General features: G+C 38.8%; 1 long non-coding RNA gene across 5 annotated transcripts; it reads right to left on the bottom strand.

Moving 5' to 3' along the window:
• Nucleotides 1-244: 244 nt before the first annotated feature.
• LOC122230648 lies at nt 245-26,204 on the bottom strand. Of its 5 annotated transcripts, none has more exons than XR_006207671.1 (4): nt 26,044-26,204; nt 21,649-21,752; nt 13,505-13,659; nt 245-373 (listed from the first exon to the last, which is right to left on the bottom strand). It is a non-coding gene; the product is annotated as an uncharacterized LOC122230648 (long non-coding RNA). The 5 variants fall into 5 exon arrangements; XR_006207672.1 differs by lacking the exon at nt 245-373 and adding an exon at nt 12,452-12,564; XR_006207670.1 differs by lacking the exon at nt 13,505-13,659.
• Nucleotides 26,205-27,614: the final 1,410 nt, after the last annotated feature.

Here is a 27,614-nt window from a genome sequence, read left to right as displayed (position 1 = left end):
AACAAGTGAGTCTTGATGAAAGCGACCTCGACGAAGGTTAAGACATAGAATAGAATGATAGCCTTTGCATATTTGAAAGGGTGTAAGCACCTGATCTTGAAGTTGTCTCCTTAATACTTGACCTTGGAAAGTAAGAGAAGAAGTGAGAGATTTGAGCCCAGACTGAGGACACATCTTACTTTGGTGTATTCAAAGAAGTGAAAGCAATCTTCTGAAATATTTTAATTATAAATCAATGCACACTTTATTGGGCCACATGTATTTGTTCACTGTAGCTGTTTTTTAGGACTGAAAATAAAAAGAGGCTGGATATTTTTCCTATCTGGTACCTTTGCTTGTGCCAGCATGGTCTTGAACTGCAGTGTAGAAAAACCTGAGGAAAATGGAGATGGTGAACATTAGATAAGTTTAACATTGCTATGATATATTACATCAAGTCTAAACACTCCTACTCAAATTTTCTAAATGATCTGGAATATGGCTCCGCAATATCTATTCAACTTTCAAAACAAGCCTACTCTCAGCCGCTGCCCCTCTGCACACATATTCTTTCCCACCATTATACTTGTCCTCTTCATCTTCAGGAGCTCTCTGCATCCTTTTGGCCTATGTTCACACCTTTGTTCTTCAGTAGCCCTTCTCTCAATATTCTGTCACTCTAAATTTACTTGTAAGAGTTGGAGCCACCTAGTTTTACTCTTAGTTATCATGTGGTTTTGGTCTTGAATCATCATTTAAAATATGAACTGTTTAAAGGCAAGTACCATAGCTTCTTGTATATAATATAGGGATAAACAGGAGGCTAAAACATAGTCGATTTCTAATAAAAGTTTGCCGATTGAACAATTGAAGAATAACAATTCCTACATGTTGTGGAAGTACAAGGAGTCAGTGCAGAGGCAGGAGACTCTCATTGCCCTATGGATTCTGTAGGCACTTACTAGTTAAATACTAAACCAGAGCCACAGTATTGCTATGGAGTCTGGACAATCAACTGTGTCTTCGTGAACATAAAATGCTGCTCACTTGTGAAATCCTCTCCCCACAATGAGATTCTGTTCACCTCCTGAAGGCGTATAGCATTGCTTTTTATTGATTCCCATCTGCAAAGACCCAATGCTGTTCGCTTGGTATTAAATAATAGCAATGACAGCAACAGATAACAAAGTGATCCATTCCTTTTAGTGTCAGAATACTCTGAAGGGAGTTCAGTCATTTGTCTGATGGCTTCCTGGTAGGGTTGACCATATCATTTATCGGTCAAGCTGAGGCGCTTCTGAGAACAAAAGGGAACTTTATCAATAATTACACTGGGCCATAGATAAAAACTAGAACTGTCCAAGACAAACTAAGATGTGTGATCATCCTACATATTAGAGTCTCAGAATTTGCTTCTGGAATAATAAGGAAGGTGATTAGGGTGGAGTGGAGTCCATTATGGTCACTAAATTCCTTTCCCTCCTGTCTTCTAAGGCTACTGGCTTCGTGGTGGTTGTTAGGAATTCCAGACATTAGGAGTTTAACCCAGTAGAATGGCAGCATAAGTATTTATTCCATGTTTTCCCCCAGTGTATTAAAATTAGTCTTTCTAATTATAATGGCCCAACCATTTCATTCTTTTTCATTATAAACTTTATATACAACCAACACATTTTTATTAAACTTTCCAATGAGGGAAGTCTCACTCTTCATAAGTCAGGATATTAACACTTTGTTTTTGTGTTTACTTGGTATTGATGCCCATGAGATATTCCTCCCTGGGGTTGCTCAGGCAAATGGTGCAATGGCGATTTTTATGGAGCTACAAGTATTATTATAATTAATGTTATTGCCATAAATGTGTTTATAACAGAATCATTTGGCTAAATGAAGCATTATTTAACACAGTGGACTTTTTGAAGAAGTAATATTTAGAAGCCTGTTTTGAACCAAGTGTAGTCTTGCCATGTATAGGAGGCGTGATTTTTGTGAATAGCTGGGCTTACCACCTGATAGTAACAGTGGTTTAAATCTATCCCTTCAATATTATCAGAATTATAATAAATCCAGTGGTATTTATAATACCAGTGGTTTAAGTCTATCTCTGCATATTATTAGAATTATAGAAAATCCAAGAAAGCTGTGAATTTACAAACAAGAAGCATTATTTTAAAAGCTTCCAGAATTAGCAAATTTTGTCAGTTGAGACAAAATCATATTTTCTGGGTATAATTTTACAAAAGTGGTTTAAAGGGATATGTGAGGAATGCTCTAATTTGAAATCTTGTCCTTATTAAGTATGCAAGGGCATCATGGAGCCATGAATTAAATGAAAGACAGTATCCTGGGAGTGAGGCAGAGTTTTCTGAAGTCAAGTTCAGTGTCAAGTGAACACGGACTTTTAGAAACCACTCTGCAGCTGCACGGAGACCTTGAGATACATTTTTTTTCTCTGTGGCCTGTCACACAATAGGCAATACTGTATTTAGTGCACAGGGAGACCTGCATTAGCATTCTCTTTACTCTATGAAAGACCTTCTTTCCTCTGTGGTCTGATGAAGGGGTGTGTGTAAGTCCTTTGACCTGAAGGCAGTCCCTCATCCTGTGAACTCGATCACTCCCCCATTCTCTGGGGGGCCTTGCTGACACCCTCTTATCTGTATCCCTTCTCCCACTACACTCCTCCCCACCTCAGCTCTTGTTTCAAATAAAACATTATATTGAATTACATCATTTTCACGAACATCCACATCATTTTCAAAAACTCATCATTGTCACCTCGTTTGCTTAATTAAGTAATTTGTTGACATAAACAGGATCTTTGGCCCAGCAGAAGCTATAACAGATGGCATCTAAAACCAAAAATAATCAGTAACCTGTCCTGTGGAAGGTGTGAAGCAGCATGTTTAGAAACAAGTGCAGCTATCAGATGGCTTTTATAAATGTCTGAGAAATGCATTCTTCAGACATTAATAGAATAAGGAGAAAGAAGGGATGAACAGTGGGACAAGCAAGGACAACCACACCTTTTTAATTTGAAGTGTTGTGAGTTCAAAAGTTGTTAATTGTATTTAAAATATTATAGTTTAACAATGTAATATTAACATAGGACATATTCAATATGACTGTTATTAAATGTATTAATGACTTTAGTATATTATTATACTAAATAATTTAGGCTATTTATGACTTCCATATATAAAATACTAGATATAGGTATATGGACACATGTGTATTTGTAAGCATAAGTATAGCTGATACATAACAATGGTTTTCTGTGCCAATGCTTTGCTCTCTCAGCTTTTTCACTACTGTATTTTGTTTCTTAGTTTTTAAAATTTATTGTTTATTTCTTTTTTGAGAGAGAGACAGAAAGACAGAATCCCAAGCATCCTCATGCAGGGCTTGAACTCACAGACTGTGAGATCATGACTTGAGATGAAATCAAGAGTTTGATGCTTAACCCACTGAGCCACCTAGGCACCCCATTTTGGTTCTTCCTTTGTGTCAAATTTTCTTTGAACCTCCTCTCCCTTTGCACATTTTGTAAAAGGTAATTACATTTGTCTAATCTTGGGCTAATATTTATATAAACAAAAAAGTATGAAGAAAAATATGAACTCTAGGTCAAACTTTATTGGGGTAACTAAACACTGTGTTATTACACATTATTTTATGTTTGATTTTGTAGTTTTGTACCAGTGTTAAACTGTTAAAGTAACACTTTCCTCTTAGCTGTTAAATATACATAATTCATTAACCCCTCTCCCCCAAAAACTCTTCCAGGAAAGAGGCTGCTAAGCATTTTTTTAAAAAATTATTTATTTTGAGAGGGAAGGAGAATGCGTGCACTATTGAGCAGGGGAGGGGCAGAAAGAGAAAATCCCACGCAGGCTCTGTGCTTGGCTCAAGGACAGGGCTCTATCCCATGAACCTTGAGATCATGACTCCAGCCAAAACCAAGAGTCTGAACTTAACTGACTGAGTCACCCAGGAGCCCCTTTTTAATTTTTGCTTAATGTTTGTTTATTTTTGAGAGAGAGAGAGCGAGCGAGCAGGGGAAGGGCAGAGAGAGAGAGAGAGAGAGAATATCTGAAGCAGGCTCCAGATTCTGAGCTGTAAGCCCTGATGCAGGGCTTGAACTGACAAGTGGTAAGATCATGACCTGAGCCAAAGTCAGACCCTTAACCAACTGAGTCACTCAGGCACCCCCTAGGTGTCCCTTTTTAAACGTAGCATAGGTTGGGGCATCTGGGTGGCTCAGTTGGTTAAGGGTCTGATTGTTGATTTCGGCTAAGGTCATAATCCCATGGTTTGTGGGATCAAGCCCCACATCAGGCTATATGTTGACAACCCAGATCCTGCTTGGGTTTCTCTGTTTCCTTCTTTGCCCCTCCCCAACTAGTGGGTGAGTGCATGCGTATGTGCGCTTGCTCTCTCGCGCTCGCTCGCGCTCTCTCTCTCGCTCGCTCAAAATAAATAGACTTAAAAAAAAAATAAAGGTAGCATAGGGCACCTTTTCTATGAATGAAGGGTACCATAAATGATTCTGAAGTCTTCCTGGCGCCAAACGTCATGGCTTCTCATGGAGGCATCTGATCATCAAGGTTAGCATGCTTTTGCTGGGCTACTAGGTCAGTTTCTGAGAGCCCAGGGTGCAAAGGCAAACCTCCACTATTAGAAAAAGGATTCCCTAAATGAACATCATTTAAACAGTAAATACAAACTGATAAATTGTTCGACTGCATGCTGTCAGGTCAAGCTTCACAATATAGAATAGAAATAAATGTAACTGCATTTCTGTATTGAATGCCTTCAATGTAGTAGGGACTTTTCCTGTTTATTTCTCACATGGCACAGCAAAATAAGCATGATTGTTTCCTGTGTTACTTCACATGAAGAAATTCAGTTTAGATTAGTTACGGGATTTGCCCAACATTACCCAATCAATAAGTGGTGGAGCCAGGATTCAATTTTTGTTGTGTCTTACTTCACAGACTATTCTGCTTTGGAAGGGAAGATAATTCAGCTCTTCACCAACTAAACTGGTATAAAACAGTATCATTTTTAAGCCAGTGGCCCCTGAATGATTCCTCTCATAAGCATTTCAAATAACATTGTATCATTTGCTTAAATTTTGTACATGTGTGGTTTGTGGGGCTTTGAATTTTTTTTTTTTTTTTTTTTTTTTGGCCAAGACCTACCTCCTCTTATTGGTGGTGAAGCGGTGATTTATCTGATTATGAGGCCAGATTATCAAGGTAGGAGTGCATGGTGGTGGAGTGTCTAGATCCATGTGTAGGTGCTACAAACAGCCTGCAACTCAAGTCCATCTCTCCTCCTCTTTGATCCTCTCCTGCAGCAATATGAACCTGAGACATTCATAGTTCCTAGGTTTAATTGGTTTTCTTGAGCCTTCTTCTTGAATGACTTTTTGCCTCCAGAAATTATCTGATTTTGAGGCTACTCAAAAGGTACTCAGTTACACATGGGGAAAATAAAACCCACACCCTAGCTGTTGCCATCTCCCCTGTGTTTATGCAGAGGGCAAGATCCTGTTATGGCTTGCTGATGATACTTGCTTAATTATTGGACATTTTATAAACTTTTCCTTAAAGATCTCAGTTGAATCTGCCCCATTACCCTGCAGTGATGCCTTAGAAACTGGGCTCATAAATACTAAGTTATAACCCCCACCAAGACCAACTTGGCATTTAAATCCATGGTTTCAAAAGAACACCATAGTGCATTCCATCATGCTGCCCAAATGATTTGAGTAGAAAATACTGGAATCTCCTGTGTGTGAACATCAGAGGCTTATTGTAAGCATTCCCAGCACATAGTGACACATGCCTTTATAATTACACCCATAAATCTAGGTGTGACCTGTGTAACCAGAGAAGGAGTAGCACAGACAGAGGAAAAAAACTTTTATCTCCACACTTAAGGACTTAGGTGACAGTAATCCTGCTTTAGAACTGGGATCAGCAACTTTTTATTTTATTAAAGTTTCTAAAATGATAAACCAGTTATCACTGGGAATAAGAGAATGAATGAAGCTGCCTCTGCTTTCCATTTCTCCATTCATCTATCCATTGGTTATTTTTATCAGGGGTATTGTTTGTCAGGCATTTTCTAAGTGCCTTGGATAAAGCTGTGAACAAATGGAGTTAATGTAATTACAATTATACATAAAATGAAGGAAATGTGACGAACATTTTCAAATATCAAAGTATAAAGGGAAACTGGATGAACGTCAGAACAGGTAACATTGACGAGTTCTAATTGTTTGCCAAAGCCACTTCTTGAACATGGGACATTCTCTGGGCCTTCGAGGTGGGGGGTAGATTTGAACATAACTGTGCAATTCTAGACTCTTCTAGATAGTGACAGATAATCTTTCATTCATCTCAAGATGAATCTTTCATTCATCTCAAAGGTGGAAAATTGATTTCACCATACTGTCCTGTTCAAGCTAGAGTCAAGATTTTCTAACATTTGGGGTGAAAAACCTGTCCAAACCTAAACCAAGTGGCAAAGGCAGGATTGTTGTCTCTGGAACTTAGAGCACGCGTTGTTCAACCCAGAAGGTGCACAAAAAAGTGCCCTCCCAAAGTCCCTGAAAAGAAATTGCCTAGCCCCCTAGTTTTCATGGACACTCTCAGGGTAAATCTAGGAATGAGGGTAGACTTGCCTATCTGCTTGAGCACTGTAGTCTCTAAAAGAGGGAGTACTTTGAAACTGTATGTTATGGCTAGTGGCCTGGGAAACTACTAAAATAAAATAATGGCCATTCTGTTTAACTTTGAGATGGTCTCTTTATCTTCTGAGGATGACTAACATTGAGACAAAAGTTGCTATGCTTGATTACTTTATTCAGCTTACTGCTTTCTTTGCCTTGTCAGTGACCTAGAGATCCCCTAATGGCCAAAATTGTTTTGAATTACATATATCAACTGATTAAGAAGGTGTATTGATGTATATTAGTATTCCTATTTATTATGTGTCAAGTTCCTTGACAAGGACATCATTTGTGGATTTTCTGGGATAAAAGGTCCTCGGTTCACATCAGCCTCTCCCCAGGAAACAGTTCCTTTTTTTAAAAACTTTTATTCTATAAAGATTTTATTTTGAAATAATCTCTACACCCAATGTGTGGCTCAAACTCACAACCCCAACATCAAAAGTCGCCTGCCCCACTGACTGAGCCAGCCAGGCATCCTCACAGTTCCTTTATAACGCATGAGAGGTTTTCTTGGCATTGTCATTAAAGTTTGTAGGGAGTTGCTTGGATCAGATATGGCATGTACTCTCTTTCTCTGGGGAAGCAAGTAAAGAGTACACGGAAATCTAAGCACTTTTGTTGACTGAACATAGCTTCTTCCTACTGGGGCTCCTTTTGTTGATGTTGTTCTGAAAAAATGCCTGAAGTAGAAAATGAAAAGCTAGAGTTGTTTTAGCAGTCTGCTTTTGTGCAAACAGGTTGAGAGTATATTTCAAAAAGGAGCCCTCTTGGCCAGGCATTTGTAGTATGAAGGTCACATTCATCATTTGTTCTTTGCCCAGTTGACCAACTATGGTGATTGGTCCTTGCTCTTTGGACTGTGTTATCAGCCCAGCTGTAGAAGACTATGGCTCAGATGCTGTACTTGTATCATGAATTCTTTGAATTTTATACACAGACTGGGAATATTTTAAAAACTTTAGATTTGCCTGGACCCTTTGGTAAAGCCCTGAAGTTGTGTCATCCTGTCCTAATTCCTGGTATAATGTACTGTTGAATTCATATCGTGTACTTCCCACCCTCCCCTAATCACAGGGACAGCAAGCAAGGAGAGAAGGGAGGGAAGTAGAAGCCTCAGACTTGGAGGGACTCATGAAGAGAAGGCAGGAAGTCACAGTATTAGGTATCCTCTCTCTCAGTGAGGCTTTCAGACTTTATCCTCATTTCACCAGTCTTTCATTCCCTGACTTTTGCCAACTCTTGTCTCTAGAGCAGAAGGGAACCACTTGACTCCTGACTCAAGCTTTCTGGATGGCAGCACCATAGTAAAAAGCAATTGATAGATTTCTAACAAGTGCAGGGAAAACAGCAGCATGGCCATTCCTCAAAATTTTCCTGCCTATGAACATTATTTAGTGTACAGTCATCTCCAACATCTATTTAAGACAGAAGCCAGATTATCTAGAACACTTGTGTAGCTTGAATCAACCTTCTGCACTGTCAGAAAGAATGTGCCTCTGAAGATGATGAACAGGACACAAAGAAGGCTTTATTTGCCCCAAGTTGTCCCCTTCTTCTCCCTGCCCTGGAACCTGATATTTATCTTATTCATTAACAAACCAATATGAATTGAATGCTTGCTATGTACCACTATACTAGGTACTGGGTTTGTAGCAGTGAACAAAGCAAACCTCTCTTACACCCCTGCTCACTACTTCTTAGAACTCACATCCTGATCAGAGAAAACAGAATGTACACCATAGAAAAATATATTATACTGTACATTAGAAGTTAACTGTGTTGAAAAAAACTAGGAAATTCTGGACTGGGGTGAGGGGAAGTTTCATATATATTTTTAAAATTTTTAACAATTTATTTATTTCAAGAGAGAAGGGGTTGGGAAGAGAGAGGGAGACTGAGAATCCTAAGCAGGCTCTGCACTGTCAGCACAGAGCCCAATATGCGCTCAAATTCACATAATGTGAGATCATGACCTGAGCATAAATCAAGATTCTGACGTTCAACTGAGCCACCCAGGCACCCGGGAAGTTTCAGTTTGTTTTCTTTTCTCTCTTCTCCTCTCTTCTCCTCTCTTCTCCTCTCTTCTCCTCTCTTCTCCTCTCTTCTCCTCTCTTCTCCTCTCTTCTCCTCTCTTCTCCTCTCCTCTCTTCTCCTCTCTTCTCCTCTCCTCTCCTCTCCTCTCCTCTCCTCTCCTCCTCTCTTCTCCTCCTCTCTTCTCCTCCTCTCTTCTCCTCCTCTCTTCTCCTCCTCTCTTCTCCTCCTCTCTTCTCCTCCTCTCTTCTCCTCCTCTCTTCTCCTCCTCTCTTCTCCTCCTCTCTTCTCCTCCTCTCTTCTCCTCCTCTCTTCTCCTCCTCTCTTCTCCTCCTCTCTTCTCCTCCTCTCTTCTCCTCCTCTCTTCTCCTCCTCTCTTCTCCTCCTCTCTTCTCCTCCTCTCTTCTCCTCCTCTCTTCTCCTCCTCTCTTCTCCTCCTCTCTTCTCCTCCTCTCTTCTCCTCCTCTCTTCTCCTCCTCTCTTCTCCTCCTCTCTTCTCCTCCTCTCTTCTCCTCCTCTCTTCTCCTCCTCTCTTCTCCTCCTCTCCTCTCCTCTCCTCTCTCCTCTCCTCTCCTCTCCTCTCCTCTCCTCTCCTCTCCTCTCCTCTCCTCTCCTCTCCTCTCCTCTCCTCTCCTCTCTTGTCTCTAGCTGGCTATTTTTCATTGTTTTATATAATTGATTGGCAACCTAGCTAACATACACTGTATACAGTGTACTCTTGGCTTCCGGAGTAGATTTCTGTGATTCATCACTTACATACAACACCCAGTGCTCGTCCCAACAAGTTCTCTCCTCAGTGCCCATCACCCAGTTTCCCCGCTCCTCACCCCCAACCATCATCAGTTTGTTCTCTGTATTTAAAAGTCTCTTAAGGTTTGCCTCCCTCTCTGTAACTATTTGTTTCCTTCCCTTTCCCCATGGTCTTCTGTTAAGTTTCTCAAATTCCACATATGAGTGAAAACATATGATATCTTTTTCTGACTTATTTCACTTAGCATAATACCCTCCAGTTCCATCCATGTTGTTGCAAATGGCAAGATTTCATTCTTTTTCATCACCAAGTAGTATTCCAACACACACACACACACACACACACACACACACACACACACACCACATCTTCTTTATCCATTCATCAGTTGATGGACATTTGGACTCTTTCCATAATTTGGCTACTGTTGATAGGGCTGCTATAAACATTGGGGTATATGTGCCCCTATGAATCAGCATTCCTGTATCCTTTGGATAAGTTCCTAGTAGTGCTATTTCTGAGTCATAGGGTAATTCTATTTTTCATTTTTTGAGGAACCTCCACACTGTTTTCCAGAGTGGCTGTGCCAGTTTGCATTCCCACCGATAGTACAAGAAGGTTCCTCTTTCTCCACCTCCTTGTCAACATCTGTTATTTCCTGAGTTGTTAATTGTAGCCACTCTGACCAGTGGGAGGTGATATCTCAGTGTGGTTTTGATTTGTATTTTCCTGGTGAGGAGTGATGTTGAGTACCTTTTCATGTGTCTGTCAGCCATCTGGATGTCTTCTTTGGAAAACTGTCTATTCGTGTTTTTTGCCCATTTCTTCACAAGATTATTTGTCTTTGGGGTGTTGAGTTTGGTAACTTCTTTACAGATTTTGGATACTAACCCTTTATCCCAATATGTCATTTGCAAATATCTTTTCCCATTCTGTCAGTTGCCTTTTAGTATTGATGATTGTTTTCTTTGCTGTGCAGAAGTTTTTATCTTGATGAGGTCCCAGTAGTTCATTTTTGCTTTTGTTTCCCTTGACTTTGGAGACCTGTCAAGTAAGAAACTGCTGCTGCCAAGGTCAAAGAGGTTGTTGCCTACTTTCTCCTCGAGGATTTTGATGGTTTCCTGTCTCACATTTAGGTCTTTGTTCCATTTTGAGTCTATTTTTGTGTATGGTGTAAGAAAGTGGTCCAGGTTCATTCTTCTGCCTGTTTCGCCAGTTCTCCCAGCACCATTTACTAAAGAGACTTTTTTCCATTCTATACTCCTCCCTGTTTTGTCGCAAATTAGTTGGCCAAATATTTATGGGTCTAATTCTGGTTTCTCTATTCTATCCCATTGGTCTATGTGTCTGTTTTTGTGTCAATACCATACCGTCTTGATGATTACAGCTTTGTAATACAGGCTAAAGTCCGGGATTGTGATGCCTCCCACTTTGGTTTTCTTTTTCAACATTACTTTGGCTATTTGGGGTCTTTTGTGCTTCCTTACAAATTTTAGGATTGTTTGTTCTACCTCTGGGAAGAATGCTGGTGCTATTTTGATTGGGATTGCATTGAATGTGTAGATTGCTTTAGGTACTATTGACATTTTAACAATATTTGTTCTTCCAATCCATGAGCATGAAATGTTTTTTCTATTTCTTTGTGTCTTCTTCAATTTCTTTCATAACTTTTGTATAATTTTCAGTGTACAGATCTTTTACTTCTTTGGTTAGGTTTATTCCTAGGTATTTAATGGTTCTTGGTGCAATTGTAAATGGGATCAATTCCTTGATATCTTTCTATTTCATTATTGGTGTATAGAAATGCAAATGATTAGGGAAGGTGACATTTGGGCAGAGTCTTTTTTTCCTTAAGTTTATTTAATTTGGGGAGGGCAGAGAGAGAGGGAGAGAGAGAATCCCAAACAGGCTCTGCACTGTCAACATGGAACCCAATGCACAGGTCTCCACCCCATGCATCATGAGTTCGTGACCTGGGCCAAAGTCAAGAGTTGGACTCCTAGCTGACTGAGCCACCCAGGCCCCCCCCATTTAGGCAGAGTCTTGAAGGAGATAAAGGAAAACCATGGATATATCTGAGCAAAAAGTGGTCCAGAGAGAAGAGAAAGATATTACAAAAATGCTGAGGCCAGGGCATGCCTGGAGCATTCAGGGGACATATAAGAAGCCAGTGTGGTGGGTGCAGAGTGGGCAAGGGAGTGAAGAGAAGATGAAGTTAGAGAAGTGGGTTGTGTAGGGTCTTAGAGACCTTGTCAGGGTTTAGTTTTTCTAGTGAGAGGCAGAGATGTTGGAAAGTTCTAAGCAGAAAAGTGGCATATTCATTTTGGGGGCTTTAAAGGAATAATTTTGGCTGTGGTGGTGAGAATGACCTGCGGGGGGAGGATGAGAGTGGCAAAAGTAGAGGCACTGACACCCTCAGTAATCATAGTGAGGAAACTGTTGCAATGATAGGGGTAGGTTATGATGGTAACTTGGGCCAGAGTGAAAGTAGTGAGAGATGGTCAGGTTCCGGATGTCTGCTGAAGGTAGAGCTGGCAGTATTTCATGATGGATTACATGTGCCGTTAAGGCAAGGAAGAAGTCAAATAGAAGTCCAAAGATTTTAGTCTGAGGAATTCAAAGAAGGGAGTTGCTATTAACTGGTTGAGGATAAACCTATAGGTAGAAAGTGTTTGGGGGACGGGGAGGTTGGAGAGGGGAGAAAAGATCAGAAGATATTGCCCTGAAAACCCCATATTGTGAATACATTTATCAGGCTTATTCTTTAAGTTATTTTCATAAGTACAAAGGGGAAATCTTTTGAAAAATGGGAGGGAGGGGGCAGGAATGGGTAATTTGGTGGCATGGTTCTAGAACCCACGAATACATTTGTCAGCTTAGCAGAAGGTCTTGGACCATGAATAGCATACAGACCCTGTGCCATGAGATGCTGAGGCTGCTCATGACCCTGGATTACCACCGCATTCTCTTTCGGTTTTATTTATTTGTTTTTTAACTGAAAAACGAAGGTTCTTAATGTGTATGATGCGTTTCTCTAACATCTTCATGCCAGGATGCCCTGCAGAGAAGTGTGAATAAGAGCTAAAATGAACCATTTCACAATTTTCCTCTCATTCATAAGCTACCATTTTAGGACTTGACGAGTTAGGGCTATTGTCTAGTTAACCAAATCAAGGCAGACAACCAAAGCGAGTAATTGAATTTTGAAAATCTACTTTGGCATCTCTATTATCAAGTTGGACCATCTGTCTTGATGAGATTAAAATGATTACTACATCTCTCTTTTTGATGTTGAATATACACAACTAGTGTTGCTCTTCATGTATACCCGTGCTTAAAAATACATTAGTAGGCATAAAGAAATGGAGCTTCTTTACATTTTGAGAAATACATTTTATCATGTGGTGTAATTGACTTTTGATGTCCTATGGGATGTGGTGGAATATTTTGGGACCAGAAGTCAGAGGATGCATCCCAGATACTACTGTGGCACTACCATCCTGTTGTGCTAAGTATGTAGAATGCTACATTACAAGCTCATCTGATAGAATATATGAGATAGGCTAATCATGGGACAGATAAAACTTCTGGCGTCTAGCCACAGTGTGCTCTGGGCCTATGAGTGTGCTACATACTTGAGGTTGCTGCTATGTTTATGAGGTTCTACTGTATTCTATCTTTTGGGCTGAGGACTTTCCTTTGAAACTACTTGTTGAGTTGAACGGGCTTATGTAGCCAGATATGAAATCATTGTGAATTCTGCAGTTGCTATTAAACTCAACATTGCTCCGACGCTCGCATTCCAAGCACACAAGCAGTTAGCCAAGAATTGATTTTTGCCATGGATGGGGTGGGGGTCTGAGCAAGCACCTTGGTCAACAACCAGCTCTGGAGGGGATGTGAAACCCATTATTGATCCAGGGCTGAGAAATCAGTGACTGTTGTATTATATAATTATTGATGGAGCCAGAAAATGCCACGGGCAAAGCACAACTTACTATTTGTTATGCTGGATTGTCTCTCTCGTCTGTGTCAGGCCGTTGTGTTCTGCTCTCATGTTCCCATACCATGTTTATTTATACTACGTGCAGTTAGCTTTCATATTTCTCTTGTGATTCCATCTTGGAAAATGAATACTGGTTTTGTTCAGGGGCTGTAAAGGAAATAAATTTTTCTAGACACTTCAATGGGCCTGAGCTAAATACTAAAGTCTGGACCAAGGGAAGATAGGGCACCAAGAAAGATAATCAGATCAGTGTGGAGAGGAAGAGCCTCTCCTATGTGGACCACTTATACCCATTCCTTCTTCTCACCACATTCCCCAAGTGAGAAGGACACAGGTGGTTGGTGTGACCTAGTGGTGGTGAATATTGATTGAGTACCTACTATCTGTAAGGTCATGCAGTAGGCCTCTAAGGAGGGGAAAGAGAGGTTTGATAATGAAAGATAACACAGTTGTAGTCCAGATTCTGGATGAATTGCTCCTGTGTAGTAGTCCATAATCCTTTGTTCAGTTTTACCCACTGCTAGCTCGCCATCTTTCTTCTTTCCCTTCTTCTCTCGGGTGCTGTTCTTTTCTTTGTACTTATCAGCAAACTTAGAGCTCCTAGATAAAACACTGGCTTCTTCTATGATGAATGTGCGTCTTTGATTCCACAGCTATACATCAAATTCATGAACGCAGAACAAATGTGTGCTACAGACAGGGGGCCTATGAAGCAATCTTGACCGCTGTCTGGCTGTTTCAATTGATATATCTCTGGGCTACAGGGATATGGGGAGTCTATGGGCAGTAAAAGGCTAGCGGCACTTGTAAATGTTACAGTTCATGGTCACCAATTGGCTTCTGTTCATAAGTAGTTAGGGAAAATATCAAATTGCATTTAAGGTCTTAATCCAATGGTTTACGTAACTGAAAGCTGCCAGTGAAATTAGGGTATCTTAGTATTCTTGTAAAGAATTAAAGAAGAGACACCTTTGAGATGAAAGTTAATTATTGAATGATCAAACAGCCTATGCTAAAAGAAAGGGAGTCAAAATTAGATTTAGGGGAAATATTTTCTGTTATTTAGATAATGGTGCTGGACTCATAATAAAAATGTACTTTATGGGTATGAGCATTAAAAACCTTCACTCATAGATGCACAATGTAGAGATTAAAATTATTTATTCTGTAATAGCTTACTTGAAATTTCTTGGAAATAAAAGTAAGTGTGGATTCCTCAGTGCCAAGTTCAATGTTTTAATGTTCAGCTGTTAAAACGAGTTCTTTGGGATGAAAACAAGTTACAGCTGCTGCCCATGTTGCTTATGTATGGATAGTACAACACTACTGTGCAATTCCTGAAAAAAACCGTCTTTAAAATGTGTACTCTGAATACATCTATGAATGCTTCCTGGTTTTTATGGGAACTCTTTCATTTCAGAAACCATAGAGCGATCTTCAATTTTTACTATGTGCATTTAAATACTTGCATGAATGTTGTCTTAGAAACAACCATGAATTAATCTTTGGTTCCTTGATTTGTTTTTGTTTTGCTGTCCTGAATTTCCTGTAATAAGAATTCTGCTTTTAAAAATTCCAAGATTAATTTTGTTCCTAAATAGTAATCTAATTTTTTATTCTGATATCATAAGTGAATATGCAATAATATGGTAACAAATGACTAAAGCCTGTGTCAAAAAGAAGCAAAATATGGTTTTTTTCTTTCTCCTTATAGATTGTCTGAAAGAAGTGTAGGCAGAGATAAAGGAAGAAGCAAATCAAATTGAATAATAACAAATTCAAGAAATTTGCTAGGAAAAACTTTTCTTAATACAGCAAACACAAATGTTTAGAACCAAAGATTCAGGCAAAATATTCCATTGTATGTGCTCACCTTCAAAACTCAAACTCCTACCCACAGGCATGAGTTGTTCCATTTCTAAACCATTTCTCCCTTCTGATTATAATCTCAATCACCAAAATATTAAATATGTGAAAGCTGAATTAAATTAAACATTGTTTGATTACTTTTTCCCTTTTTTGAGCATTTCATAACCGTGTGTGTGTGCGTGCGTGCGTGTGTGTGTGTGTGTGTGTGTGTGTGTTTTAAGTTGGGTATGATGCAGTGTCTATCTACGCCCAAAGATGAATTTATTGGAAATGTTTAAAACATCCATAGTTGACTAATTATTAAAACTAACTTAACACTATAATAAGAAAGACATTTTGCCCTATTTCTAAGCTTTGTTAAATGCAAAGGGAAAAAATAATCAACATCTTGCAAAAGCAATTGGTCAAAGTTATTAATGAGGCAATTCTCTCTGCATAAGGCATCATAGAAAAACTAATGAGAGAAAATGTGACAATAAATTGCAGTCTACTTTAAATTATGTGACATTGTTATTAATAAAAGAGTCAACTTCAGTGGAAGAGATCGACTTTCTGTGCATTACAAGTACAAATTTCATACTTTGTGCATTACAAGTACAAATTTCATACTTTATGCATTGTATACCACCATGTTCTTTTATCTTGAGCCAGAGCTGAAGTCTGTTTTTGTGGACCCTGAGGCCTTTATAATTTCAGGGTCTTTTCCTAAAAAAAAAATACCAAAAACTTTCTTTTGAAACACTTATAAAAACTGAACATATTGGCAGGGATTTCCCCAGGATCTTGGAACAGTGCTGTGCTAGTGAAGGACCCTGAAATTTAAGCCTTATTGGCTTCATGATAAATCTGATTCTGTCACCATTCTTTTATTTGAATAATCAGAAATTTTAAATATCTGATATTAATATTCAGGTATTAGCCAGTTAATTAATTGTGTGTTCACTGTATTAGTGTTACTTTAAATGAAATAGCAAATAGACACATCTGTGTCAGTGGCTTAACACAATAAAAGTTGATTCAGGATATATTTGAGAATGTAGTACCTGGATGGACAGCCATTCCCTAAATGACAGCTCTACCATGAAAGGCTAAATACAAATATAATGAGCACTCATAATTCACCGCCCCCCCTTTAGAACCTATTATATATCAAACACTGCAGATATAGGTACTATATCTGACATGGATTCTATACTCAAGTACCCAACAGTCTAATAAGTGAGATACTGTGTTCACAAATGGCTCTAATGCAGAGTGAAAGAATTAATATGTTCAGAAGAAAATTAATATATTTGAAGGATCATGATTGAAAAATTCAGTTTTATTAATATTTAAGGGAATAGATTCATGCTTTCCACATGTTTGGAAGTTTCTTAATTCATTTAAGAGTTTATACTACAGGGATTTACAATTTATGATCCAAACTTAGAACTTGTCTTCTAATATGAGCAGGTGGAGTTGACAGCCAACAATAGGTGATCTTTTCCTATTATTATTATTTTTTTTATTTACTGTTGCTGTATCTACTTTAAAGACCTAGGAAAGAGACTTAGTCTGGTGGGAAGGAAAGGAGAATCACCCCACAGCTCTTCCACAATTTCCAGCATCTCCTTTGCGTCCTTCCTGTGGGATGTTAGAAGCATTTATGATGAGCTGTAGCAAATTATGCCAAGTTATAAAGAAACATCCTAGAATGAAGGATTGAAATACACTTTGTAGAGGAAACATGCAAATTTTTTAAGCAAAGATTTTTCATATCCCATTTCAGTTTAGCCAGAGAAAACAGACCCTTTGACAAATAACAGAGCGCTTATATAAAATCACAATCTGTTAAAGGTCCAAACTCAGCAGTTCTTCCTTTCCCTTGAATCTCAATTCTCTTTCTAGTCAGATGCATTCAGCAGCTTGGGCCTATAGTCCCACAGCAGTCTGGGTTTGGGGTGGCTGCCTGCCTTGACCAAGTGTGCAGAAGTCCCTTCACCAAGGCATAGTTATCCACATCTCCTGGGTTACTGAGCTCACAAGCCTAGTTCTAGTGAACTAGAACAGAACACCTAGTTTTGACAGATCAATCTAGACCTTGATTAGATACCAGAGAGAAACTTCCTGGGAAAGTGAGCAGCTTGGCCAGGAGGAGATGAAGTAAAGGCAGGGAGGTGTCTGCTTGCTAAGTCTTGTACTCCCTAAGTCCTTAATGTACATGCAAGATTTAAACCTTAGCATGGACACGATTCATGTAGGTGCTGCCATCTCAGCTTGAAACCTGATGGGTGGGGAGGCCCTGCCAGTATCTCATCCATGTAGGTGTCATCTCTGCACTTACGAGCACTTCCTTAGTTATGGCCAGGTTCCACCTAAGGGCTGAGATGTTGATATTTGCCCCATGGCTTGTTTTTAGTATGGGGAGATGATGAATAACATGAGCTGAGTAGATTATATAGACTCAACTGAATGAACTGAGATGCATGGAAGACCTCTGAACTAAGTAGAAAGCTGAGCCAGACATCCAGACCTAGCTCCTGGGCAAAAGCAAGCAGCGGGAAAAGAGTACTGGGGTTAGGGCCTTGGGATATTGCCTTCTGGATCTTACTGAGTATGAATGATTGCTGAATGGTGAGGCCGAGGTGCTCCGTACCTTTGTCCCCAGTTAGCATTACAGCTCAGGAACTAGAGTAAACCTTTTTGGACAGAAGAAATCATCAGTGGAAGACAGTGTGGATTTGAGGAAAGAATATAGACTGGATTCAGACTCAACCACCAATATATCGTTTAATAGTTGTGTGACAGTTGACCAGTCCCTTAACTCATTCAGCCTTTAGTTTCCTTTTCCGTCAAGTGGAATTAATGATTCTGACTTCGACAAAGATATTTTGAGGATTAAATGAGATAATATATTTGCACCAGGTTACTAGTGATGACTCAAAAGATAACAACAGATATTCTTTAATATAGCTGCATACAGTTCTAAGTGAGCTGAATACTAATTTAAAGGGAGACATTTTTGACCCCATTTGTTTTTTATGTTGGCTTTGAGAGCACCAGAAATGGGGGTATGTTTTAAGATGGTATGCAGCTTCTATTGAGTTTCTTAAAAAAAATTGTACAAGTAACAATTTAGTGGAGATTTCACTCTTGAATATCTATGCCAACTGCTTGAGTTTTGCAGGGGAAGTATTCCCAGGGTCTTAGTATCTTGGTGCGTAGAAAGATCATTGAGGAAGCAAACTCTGAAATGGCTGTGTGCATGAATAGCTAGCAGAGTCCTTGGATGACAGAGAAGTATAGCATACAGATAAGGTTGCCCTAGAGGTCTCTCTCGCTCTGAGAGGTCTTCACATTAATAGTGAGGTTTGGTGAGGAGGAATATTGGATAATAAGGAGCATATATGAGTTTCCTTCCCTTGCATCACTTGAGTTTTAAGGCTTTTATGTAATTTCAGTCTGAGGCAATCCTGTACCTACTAATTTGGGTATAGATTTTTAGCTTCAACATCAATTGTGCTTCTCAAAAAGATGAAAGATACATGAGCTCCACAGCTCCTGTCTTCAATTCTCTTTTTCAGTTTTACAGACTTTCAACAGCTTTTCGTCTTTTCCTCATCTAGTATCAATCTCTTGGCTCGCCCTCCTTTCTGAGACAGAGAAGGGATTTTGCTTGACCCTGAAACTGGGGAACTGGACCATTTTGAATAAACTGAAGCCATCTTCACCAGCCCTATCAATGATCAGCAAAACCTCCAGATGGTGCCCCTACTAATTGCCATCGCTTATTATTGAAGTTATAGTGAAGGACCAGAACATCAATGACCAGAATGACTGAAAAAGGACAGTGAAGTATCATCCCTCAAGAACTGTTACTTGGCATGGCATTGGGCACAGGATTAGTGAAAATCTATGAGTGTCCTATGAAATTGTTAGAATCCATTAAAAGCTAGACTTTGGTTAAGCAGTGATGCCAAGGTGTTCTCTTTTGTCAGAAACTCGTCAATGGCTTAGAGCAAGGGTCAGCCAACTTTTTATGTAAAGGGCTAGAGAGTAAGTCTTTTAGGCTTTGTGGGCCATACAGATTCTGTTGCAATTATCCAGCTCTGCTTTTGAAGCATGAAAGCTGCCACAGACAATATGTAAATGATTGAGTGTGTCTGTGTTCCAATTAAACTATTTACAAAAGCCAGTGGGGGAATACATTTTGCTTATCATCTTTAGTTTGCTGATCCCTGGCTTAAAGTCAGAGGTGGAGCAGGAAACTGATCCAGTCAACCTTCTCATTTAGAGATAAGGGAACTGAAGTCCAGAGAGAAGGTGACTCAAATAGCTAGATAGGGAGTTAGAACCCAATTTTTGATTCCCCTTACAATAGGCTCTCCTTTACACCATGCTGTGTCTTGCTTTTTAATTAATCTTACCCTGGGCCCATCTTCTCAGCCTTTAATCATGACACATAGTCATTTCTGATCCTGATACTGGCATAAGACATTCTGAATCTAATTATTTTTAAAAACAGAAACACCTTAATTTTGAAATACACTATTCTTGTTGAAACTGCATGGGATTTGAGTAGCATAATTTTTACTTTAAAACATGAAGTCTTGGGCACCTGGGTGGCTCCATCAATTGAGTGTTGACTTTGGCTCAGGTCATGATCTCATGGTTTGTGAGTCTGAGCCCTGCGTTGGGCTCTGTGTTGACAGCTCAGAGCCTGGAGCCTATTTCAGATTCTGTGTCTCCCTCTCTCTCTCTGTCCCTCCCCTGCTCACACTCTGTGTCTCTCTCTCAAAAATAAATAAACATTAAAAAAAACAACACATGAAATCTTGTAGGAAAGTTTTTGCAAGGATTGCCTGAAAGCCCCTTTCCTTTAATGCTTTCCATTCATTACCAAACATCCTAAGTCTGATGTTTATTTTAAGTTTACAACTGAGACCTACATAATTTTTAGAATGAAGTCAAGAATAAGGCTTTTAGTATGAGGGCTTTGTCCTCTTTTCATTTTACAACTTTGGCCTAATTATAGTTGACTCATTTGGAGGAATAATATGTTTGATGAAACAAAGGACCTGGACAGAAGCAGTGTGATTACCTCAGAGAAATTCTATAATGTGTATATGTTTAGTTCCTATAGCATTTTCACTCCACTTACCAATAAATAAAAGATTTGGGATAACTTTCAAATATGTTTCATTGATGTAAGAGGCATCCATTTAGATTTGTACTTTATAGTTCTCTCAGTGGTGTGGGTCTTCCTATTAATCACAAAAGCACAATGAAATGCTTCTTAGGCTCCGGGTGTACAACACAATGTAGAGTGCATTTTTGGCCATTATCCAGTTTATTTGGTCAATGTAGACAGTCTAGGTAATTGAGGACCTAAATTGGATTTTCTGGCCATAATTATCCCTGTTTGTTCTCACACATCCATCAAATTTATCAGATAATTGCCATATAGCTTAATTTTGTGTTATCCTGACTCAGGTTGGTTAAAAAGGAAGGAGGATTGGCCTGAGATTGAGGAGCCTTGGGTCTAGTGTTTGTGAGACCTTTGGGCAAAGTGCTTATCATCTCTGGAGTTTTCTTTCTGGATCTGGTCCCGTAAAGGGTCATATCTGAGGCTGCCTTCAATCTGATTGTGTTCTAGGGCTGGATTAGGGTTACATTGCTGCAACTATTTGGTTTAGTTATATGTATAAAAAATATATATGGTATACATATATATAAAAATACATATGGTATACACATATGGTTTGTGTATGTGTGTATATATATACACACACACTCATCATATTTAATTGAATGGTATACTTAAAATATATATGTATATATAAATACACTTAAAATACACTTAATATATATAATATATAATATATGATAAATACATATATATATATATATATACATATATATACACACACACACGCGCGTGCACGCCATATTTGATTGAATGTTATACTTAAAAATAGTTAAAATGGTAAGTTTTGTGTTGTCCTTTCCCCCATATTTGTTATTAAGTTGATTTAGGGAATCACAGAATCTATCTGTCACTTCTAGAACGAGTAATCTGATTTTGTGATCTTAGTAACTAAAAGAACTAAATGCGTCCTTGTTTTGGTCATCAAGATAACTAGATGAGATTGCCCATTGGATAGCTGAATCTATTGCTTATCACAAGACTATACTGTTTTGACAGAGGGCTAAGCAGAGCCAGCCCTGATGGCCTGGACTCCTTCCAGGTTATCCAGGATGTGTAGGGGAAGGAAGAAGAGACCATACCATTAAGATTCTTCGGTATGGCACCTCATAATCTTGTCCACGGCAAACCAGTGTGGCTTTCCCTTCAGGCCCAAAGTTATGAGCTGACCTCTTTCATTTGCATCCTGGATAGGAGGAGGAAGACAAGTGATCTAGCTAAAATGAGTTCCAGGTAAACACCAGTATTCTAAAAGGTATAAAGTAGCCAAATGCTTCATACCAGGTAGTACCATGAATCATAAAGGTTAATACATGAATTACAGTATAAATTCATTAACTTACCAGAATCTTATAAGTGACCTAAACTTAGAATCTTGAGAATATACTTAGAGTGGAATTTAAAGGAAGTGGCATTAGTTTCTCCCTCCTTTATCAGTGCTTGTCCTTCCCAGTTTTCATTTCCCTTGGCTCCTGACCTCACCAACCCTGACTACCTTGATATTGCTTGCCTATTTCTCTACACCCTTTACTCCCAAATCTGACTAGCTTGTTCCTGATTGTCTCATCTCTGCTCTTTACCAGCTGTCAGCTTCTGAATGAACCCTTTTCATCCTGCACTTTCCACCTTCTGCAATTTTCTGCTCCAGCACTGTGAAATTCAGAATACAGTTATCTATGATTTGGAAATCATTCATTCTTGGAGAGGGTGGGACTCCTTTTTATGCCCCAGTGGTTATTCATTTGGCCAAGGGCAATTAGAAGAGAAAGATGGGAGGGAATGTGCAAGTGTCAGGAGGCCTCTACGCTAGTTTTCAGCAGCTCTGAAGAATTAAAACACCCAAGAGAAGTGAGAACATTATTCTGCCTTGTAGCTTTCCACCTCAACTCCACTGGAGACTTATAAAAACAATGACACCCTATTTTATTATCAAGTCACACCAGACCCTCAATATTCCTGGATAGTTAATCTGTTATTGCAAAATCTTGACATTGTAATTTTTATTCTGTTCTTTGATATAAAACTGGATATACATGTAAAAACAAAGATATGGTGGTTTTGGCTTAGCTACATAGAAACATTAAAGCTCCTGCCTTATATGCTTGCTATTTAAAATATTTGCTACCAGTGTGCCTGGGTGGCTCAGTTGGTTAAACGACCAACTCTGGATTTCAGCTCAGGTCGTGATCTCACAGTTTGTGAGCTCGAGCCCTGTATCTGTCTCTGTGCTGACAGTGCAGAGCCTGCTTAGGATTCGCTCTTCCTCCCTCTCTGCTCCTCCCTTGCTCCTGCTTGCTTGCTCACGCTCTCTTTCGCTCTCTGTCTCTCAAAATAGATAAATAAACTTCATAAAAATATTTTGCTACCATTGTAATCACAATTAAACCACTGACTCCAAATCTTTGCTTTTCTAAATATTAATGTCAATATAATGTTTAAATATTGTAGTGGAAAAAATAACTGTATTATTTTAATCAAATATGATCAAGGACGAGAACATTATAGTTTAATTTTCCAGTGAACCTTAGGTTTGATTGATTACTATGTGAAAATAGTCTGGGATAAATGTGCCTCTGAATAGAATTTAGGGACATGCTTTCCTCTGTGATGCTCCTCATTCAAGCATGGTTTACTGAGCTCCATCCCTTGTGCTTTAGATTAAATAAGCGTGAGGTGGAGTCCAAGAATTTTCACTTCTAACAAGTTCCAGGTGATGCTGATGGTACCAGTTAGAGGACTACACTCAGAGAACCACTATTCTACAGCAGCTGTATGGGCATTTTTTTCAGTGTGTTGTTTTAATACAATAATATATTTGCAGATCTATTTAGAGATCTTTATAGTAATTTATTTTTATGATCCTATTCCTTTCCTAATATTGATCCCTGTGAAGCTAACATGGACTCTCAGGTGGCTAAGATTTCCTTAAATTTGGGGAATAAAGGACCCAGCCTCTAGATGGTAAAGTCTAACTATTTTTCTCTAAATTTGACCAATCATGATTAAATTTATAGGTTGAGTCTGGTGTTGAGTAAAGTTTTCAAAAGCAACTTGCACACAGATTATCTGACTATCTTCTGCAGCCCAGATTGCTCTATTTTCTGCCTCTTGAATTTGATTTGTGCCTGTTTTCATCACTCCTGTTGCCTGGGTACCTGTTAAGCAGGAATTCTGTGTGCTTAGTCACTCAAATGGAGAATAAAGGCACTATGGAACACAAATAAGCTGATTAGAAGTAAGTTCTGTGGACTGAATTAGATTGGAAACATGTACAGGGCCTAAAATTACTTAAGAGAAATAGGACACTAACCTGAACTATATTTCCTAGAAACAGCAAAAAGCATAAGTGATTACAAAAATACACTGTGTGGTCATTTCTTGCTCGGACAGGCTTTAACAAATCATTTACGTTAAGAAACAGTATTTATTGTCATGTTGTTCTGGCAACATATCAGTTTTCATTAAGCTAGCTCTGGTGCAATATAGTAACAACAGATGCTTTAGCAAACTTGAGATCACGGGCATTCTGGATCCTCTGGGATATGTGATGGTTTGAAAAGGCTGCTTGCACATTAGGGAGGCCTGAGGTGAGGGCTCAGACTTGTGGGGGTGACCCAGAGATGCCTCCTGTACTCATAACATCTGTGCATTTCATTACACAGCCACCTGTCACCCTGGCAAACTTCTGAAAAGTCCACACTATTTGGATTACTTTCTGGTAAAAATCAACCGTGATACTGAGGCTAAGACTTCCCCAATTTAATTCTGTAAATTATTTTTCCTTATCTGATGTTATTCTGTTCTTGACAAATCTATTAGGACTAGGATAATGAACCATGAGTGTTATTGACAATAATTTTGCCCTTAGGAAAAGGGGATAGTATGTTAGAAACAGCCTTATTTAAAATAGAAATCAAATTGATGAAGTTAATCAAATGAGAAATTCAGAAGTTTATGCTACTCACACTCCTATTTATTCATAGACTAGAATGGAAAGATGAGAGCTTTCCTATTTTCTCAATTCACAACTTGTTATCCCTCAACTTAAAATACATTAATCCAAAGAAAAAACTTTCTATGCCGACTGAAAATAGTATTGCGATTTAAAACTGTATCATCACTTCAGTTGTGTCTTATGAATCTATTTGCTTAAGTGACTTCCATCAGTTGACTGATGTAATTTCTTTAAAATCTCATCAGCAGACACATGTTTCTTGAATGGTTCATATCATAGCCTTAAAATGTATTATACTTTTCAGTTTGGGAGGAGAAATTGCTTTGCATGTATATCAAAACCAAGTCCTGGGTTGCAGTAAAAGATTGACCTAGTTATTGAAAATGATGGTAAGACAATGAGCTAATGACACACACCATTACTGTCTCCCAATACCTCTCAGCAGAGTTGGAGAGTCCAAATTCCAAGCCACATTCTTCTATCTTCAAATCGTGGTTGTTTTACACTTTGTCACGTGGATGCTTTATTGCTGTCTTCAGGGAGCTTACACAACAAATGGGACAGAGAAAAAAACCTACACCCATCAAAAATCAAAAGAATGTTGCTAGAGAGCCACTGCAATATAAATTATGTATATGTGTGTACACAAGTGTTTACTGTGTGGATTTATGACCCCCCATGAGGCTTCTTTTTGTTTTTTTTTTCCTTTTATTTTTAATAGAAGTTTGTTGTTGTTGTTGTTGTTGTTGTTGTTGTTGTTGTTGTTGTTGTTTAAAGTAGGCTTCATGCCCAGTGAGGAGCCCAGTGTGTGGCTTGAACTCATGACCCGAGATCAAGAGCTAAGATTGAGTCAGACGCTTTACCAACTGAGTCACCCAGGCACCCGTCTTTATTTTTGTTCTTGATAAAAGTTTATGTTCCTTTCATCTTAAAGCTTATTAGGTACATCTTGCTTATTTCCTGAAAATTCAGCATTCTTGGGCCCATTTTCTGGATCCTTGTCCTTCCTGCAGGCCTCAGGCCCTACCTGATTGACCCTAGTCCTTCACCTTACAGATAAGCAAACACTATAGCTATACTCCAAATACACAATAGTTAACCAAAGTATTTAGTAAGTTATTAGTATGTACTAAGTCACTTTGCACAAAATTGATGATGGGAATTAATATTTATTGTTTACACATGCAGAAAGATATACATATTTATTTCCCTTTAATCCTATCACTGTTTTATAAATATTGTACTTAATCCATCAATAATACAACATGCTTTCATTAATACCAAGAAATAATTAGAAAACATTTATGATAATGATAATATTACTTTGTACAAATATACAAACCCATTAAACCCTTAGGGAAAATCACAGCTGGTAAGAACCTCAGATGCCCTGTCTGCTATAAAATATAGTAGGCTGATGATTTGACATTTAATGGAAAATTAAGCTAACTAAACAATACTTTAAAAACAAACATCTTGACCTTATATCTTATAACAGGTTGTCTTTACCTTTGAGTCCTACCTTATAAATTGTCTATGTTGTACTGATTCTCCTAATGCATTCTAGTTTCAAATCCTTTTAAAAGTTGTGTTCTGACATTTAGATGTTGACAATGGCTTTCAGTGACAGGTCAAGGTTTTTCACTGAGACTTTGCCACTTGCCTTTATTGTTGGTTTGTGGATGCTGCCATACTAAACTACTTGTTCTGATATGTATTATGACTCTGATTCATGTCGCACTATTCTTACAACATGTTTCCAAGTAACCATTGTGACCACACAACTACATATATGAAGTTAATGTACTTAAATCTAAAGGTATTCACCTCAATCCACTCAAAGATTTGTACTGTATATGGCTATTTATGTAATGTGGCATTTCTTACATAATTGTAAGGAGTAGAGTGTTTAGAACTCCCAGATTTTATATTGTGACTATGGTCTTCACTTCATGCTGTACCACTGACAGTGACAACTTGGGAAAATTACCTGCCTGATTGCCAGTTTTAGCATCTGGAAAAATATTACCCCATAGAGAAATTTTAAAATGGATAACTTAATATGGAAGCATTTAGTATCCTGATGGTAACAGACCAGTTTCTCTGTAGACCTATATTTTTCACTCCTTTCACAGGAGTGAAAGATGGAAAGATGGGTTCTTTCCATCTACCCATCCTTCTTTTTACCAACCTGAAATCTTTCATTCTTTTTGGTTATATATTGTTTAAAGCACCATGGCTCTGCTTATGTTGGGGTTACTATGTATGTATCTCTCTTGAAGGCAAGGGACTTGGCTTATTGCCTTGTACTGCACTGTGGCTGCTTTTCGGAAAAACCTGCATGATAAATACTTGTTTTAATTGGATTGAATTTGTGATTGAGTCAAATTAATGACTTCCCAGGGAAGGTATTCTCTCGTCTCTCAGATTACCCCGTTAATCTTTGTAATCTCACCACAGGCTCGTGTGTGTGTGTGTGTGTGTGTGTGTGTGTGTGTGTGTGTGTGTGTGTAAGTGAGAGAGTGAACGAGAGACCACACATACATACACAGGCCACAAGGGAGGTAGGAGAGAAACCCCCTCAAGTCCTGTCACCTGACTAGGTGAGGAGCATGATTGCAGAATTCTTCCTAGTGTAGAAAGCAGATTTTCTCTTCTGAAACCGTTGGGAGAGGAATATCAATATAAGAAAGGTGGAATAAAAGCTAGCAACTGAGATGAACCAAAATACAGAGAAACAGCAGGTGCAGATGGAAGAATAGAGAAGCATGTGAGCATATTGAGCCTCTGAGGGGAGGCACTCCTGGTCTGGGCTTAGGGAGAGATTCCCATGGTGAAGGAACAAAGAAGGCTGCATTGACCTGAGTGCTCTAAAGGAGAAGTGGTTAGGACTCTAAGCTTGCAGCATCCCTGCCCAGTACTTGGAGCCCTCACTTTGTTACTTCCTAACCAAGTATCTTCATACCACGCTTTGTGTTTGCAGTGGGCTTAACAATCATGGTTTATTAATTAATCCTTACAGCTTTGCTCTGGGCTACATCTGTATTATTAGCCTCATTTCGTAGAAAAGAAGGCTGATGCACAGAGCCATTC

The sequence above is a fragment of the Panthera tigris genome, chromosome C2, assembly GCF_018350195.1.
Source record: "Panthera tigris isolate Pti1 chromosome C2, P.tigris_Pti1_mat1.1, whole genome shotgun sequence".
In the NCBI taxonomy this organism is placed as follows: Eukaryota; Metazoa; Chordata; class Mammalia; order Carnivora; family Felidae; genus Panthera; species Panthera tigris.
The sequence above is the reverse complement of the archived record's forward strand: the minus strand, read 5'-3'. Positions and strand labels throughout refer to the sequence as shown.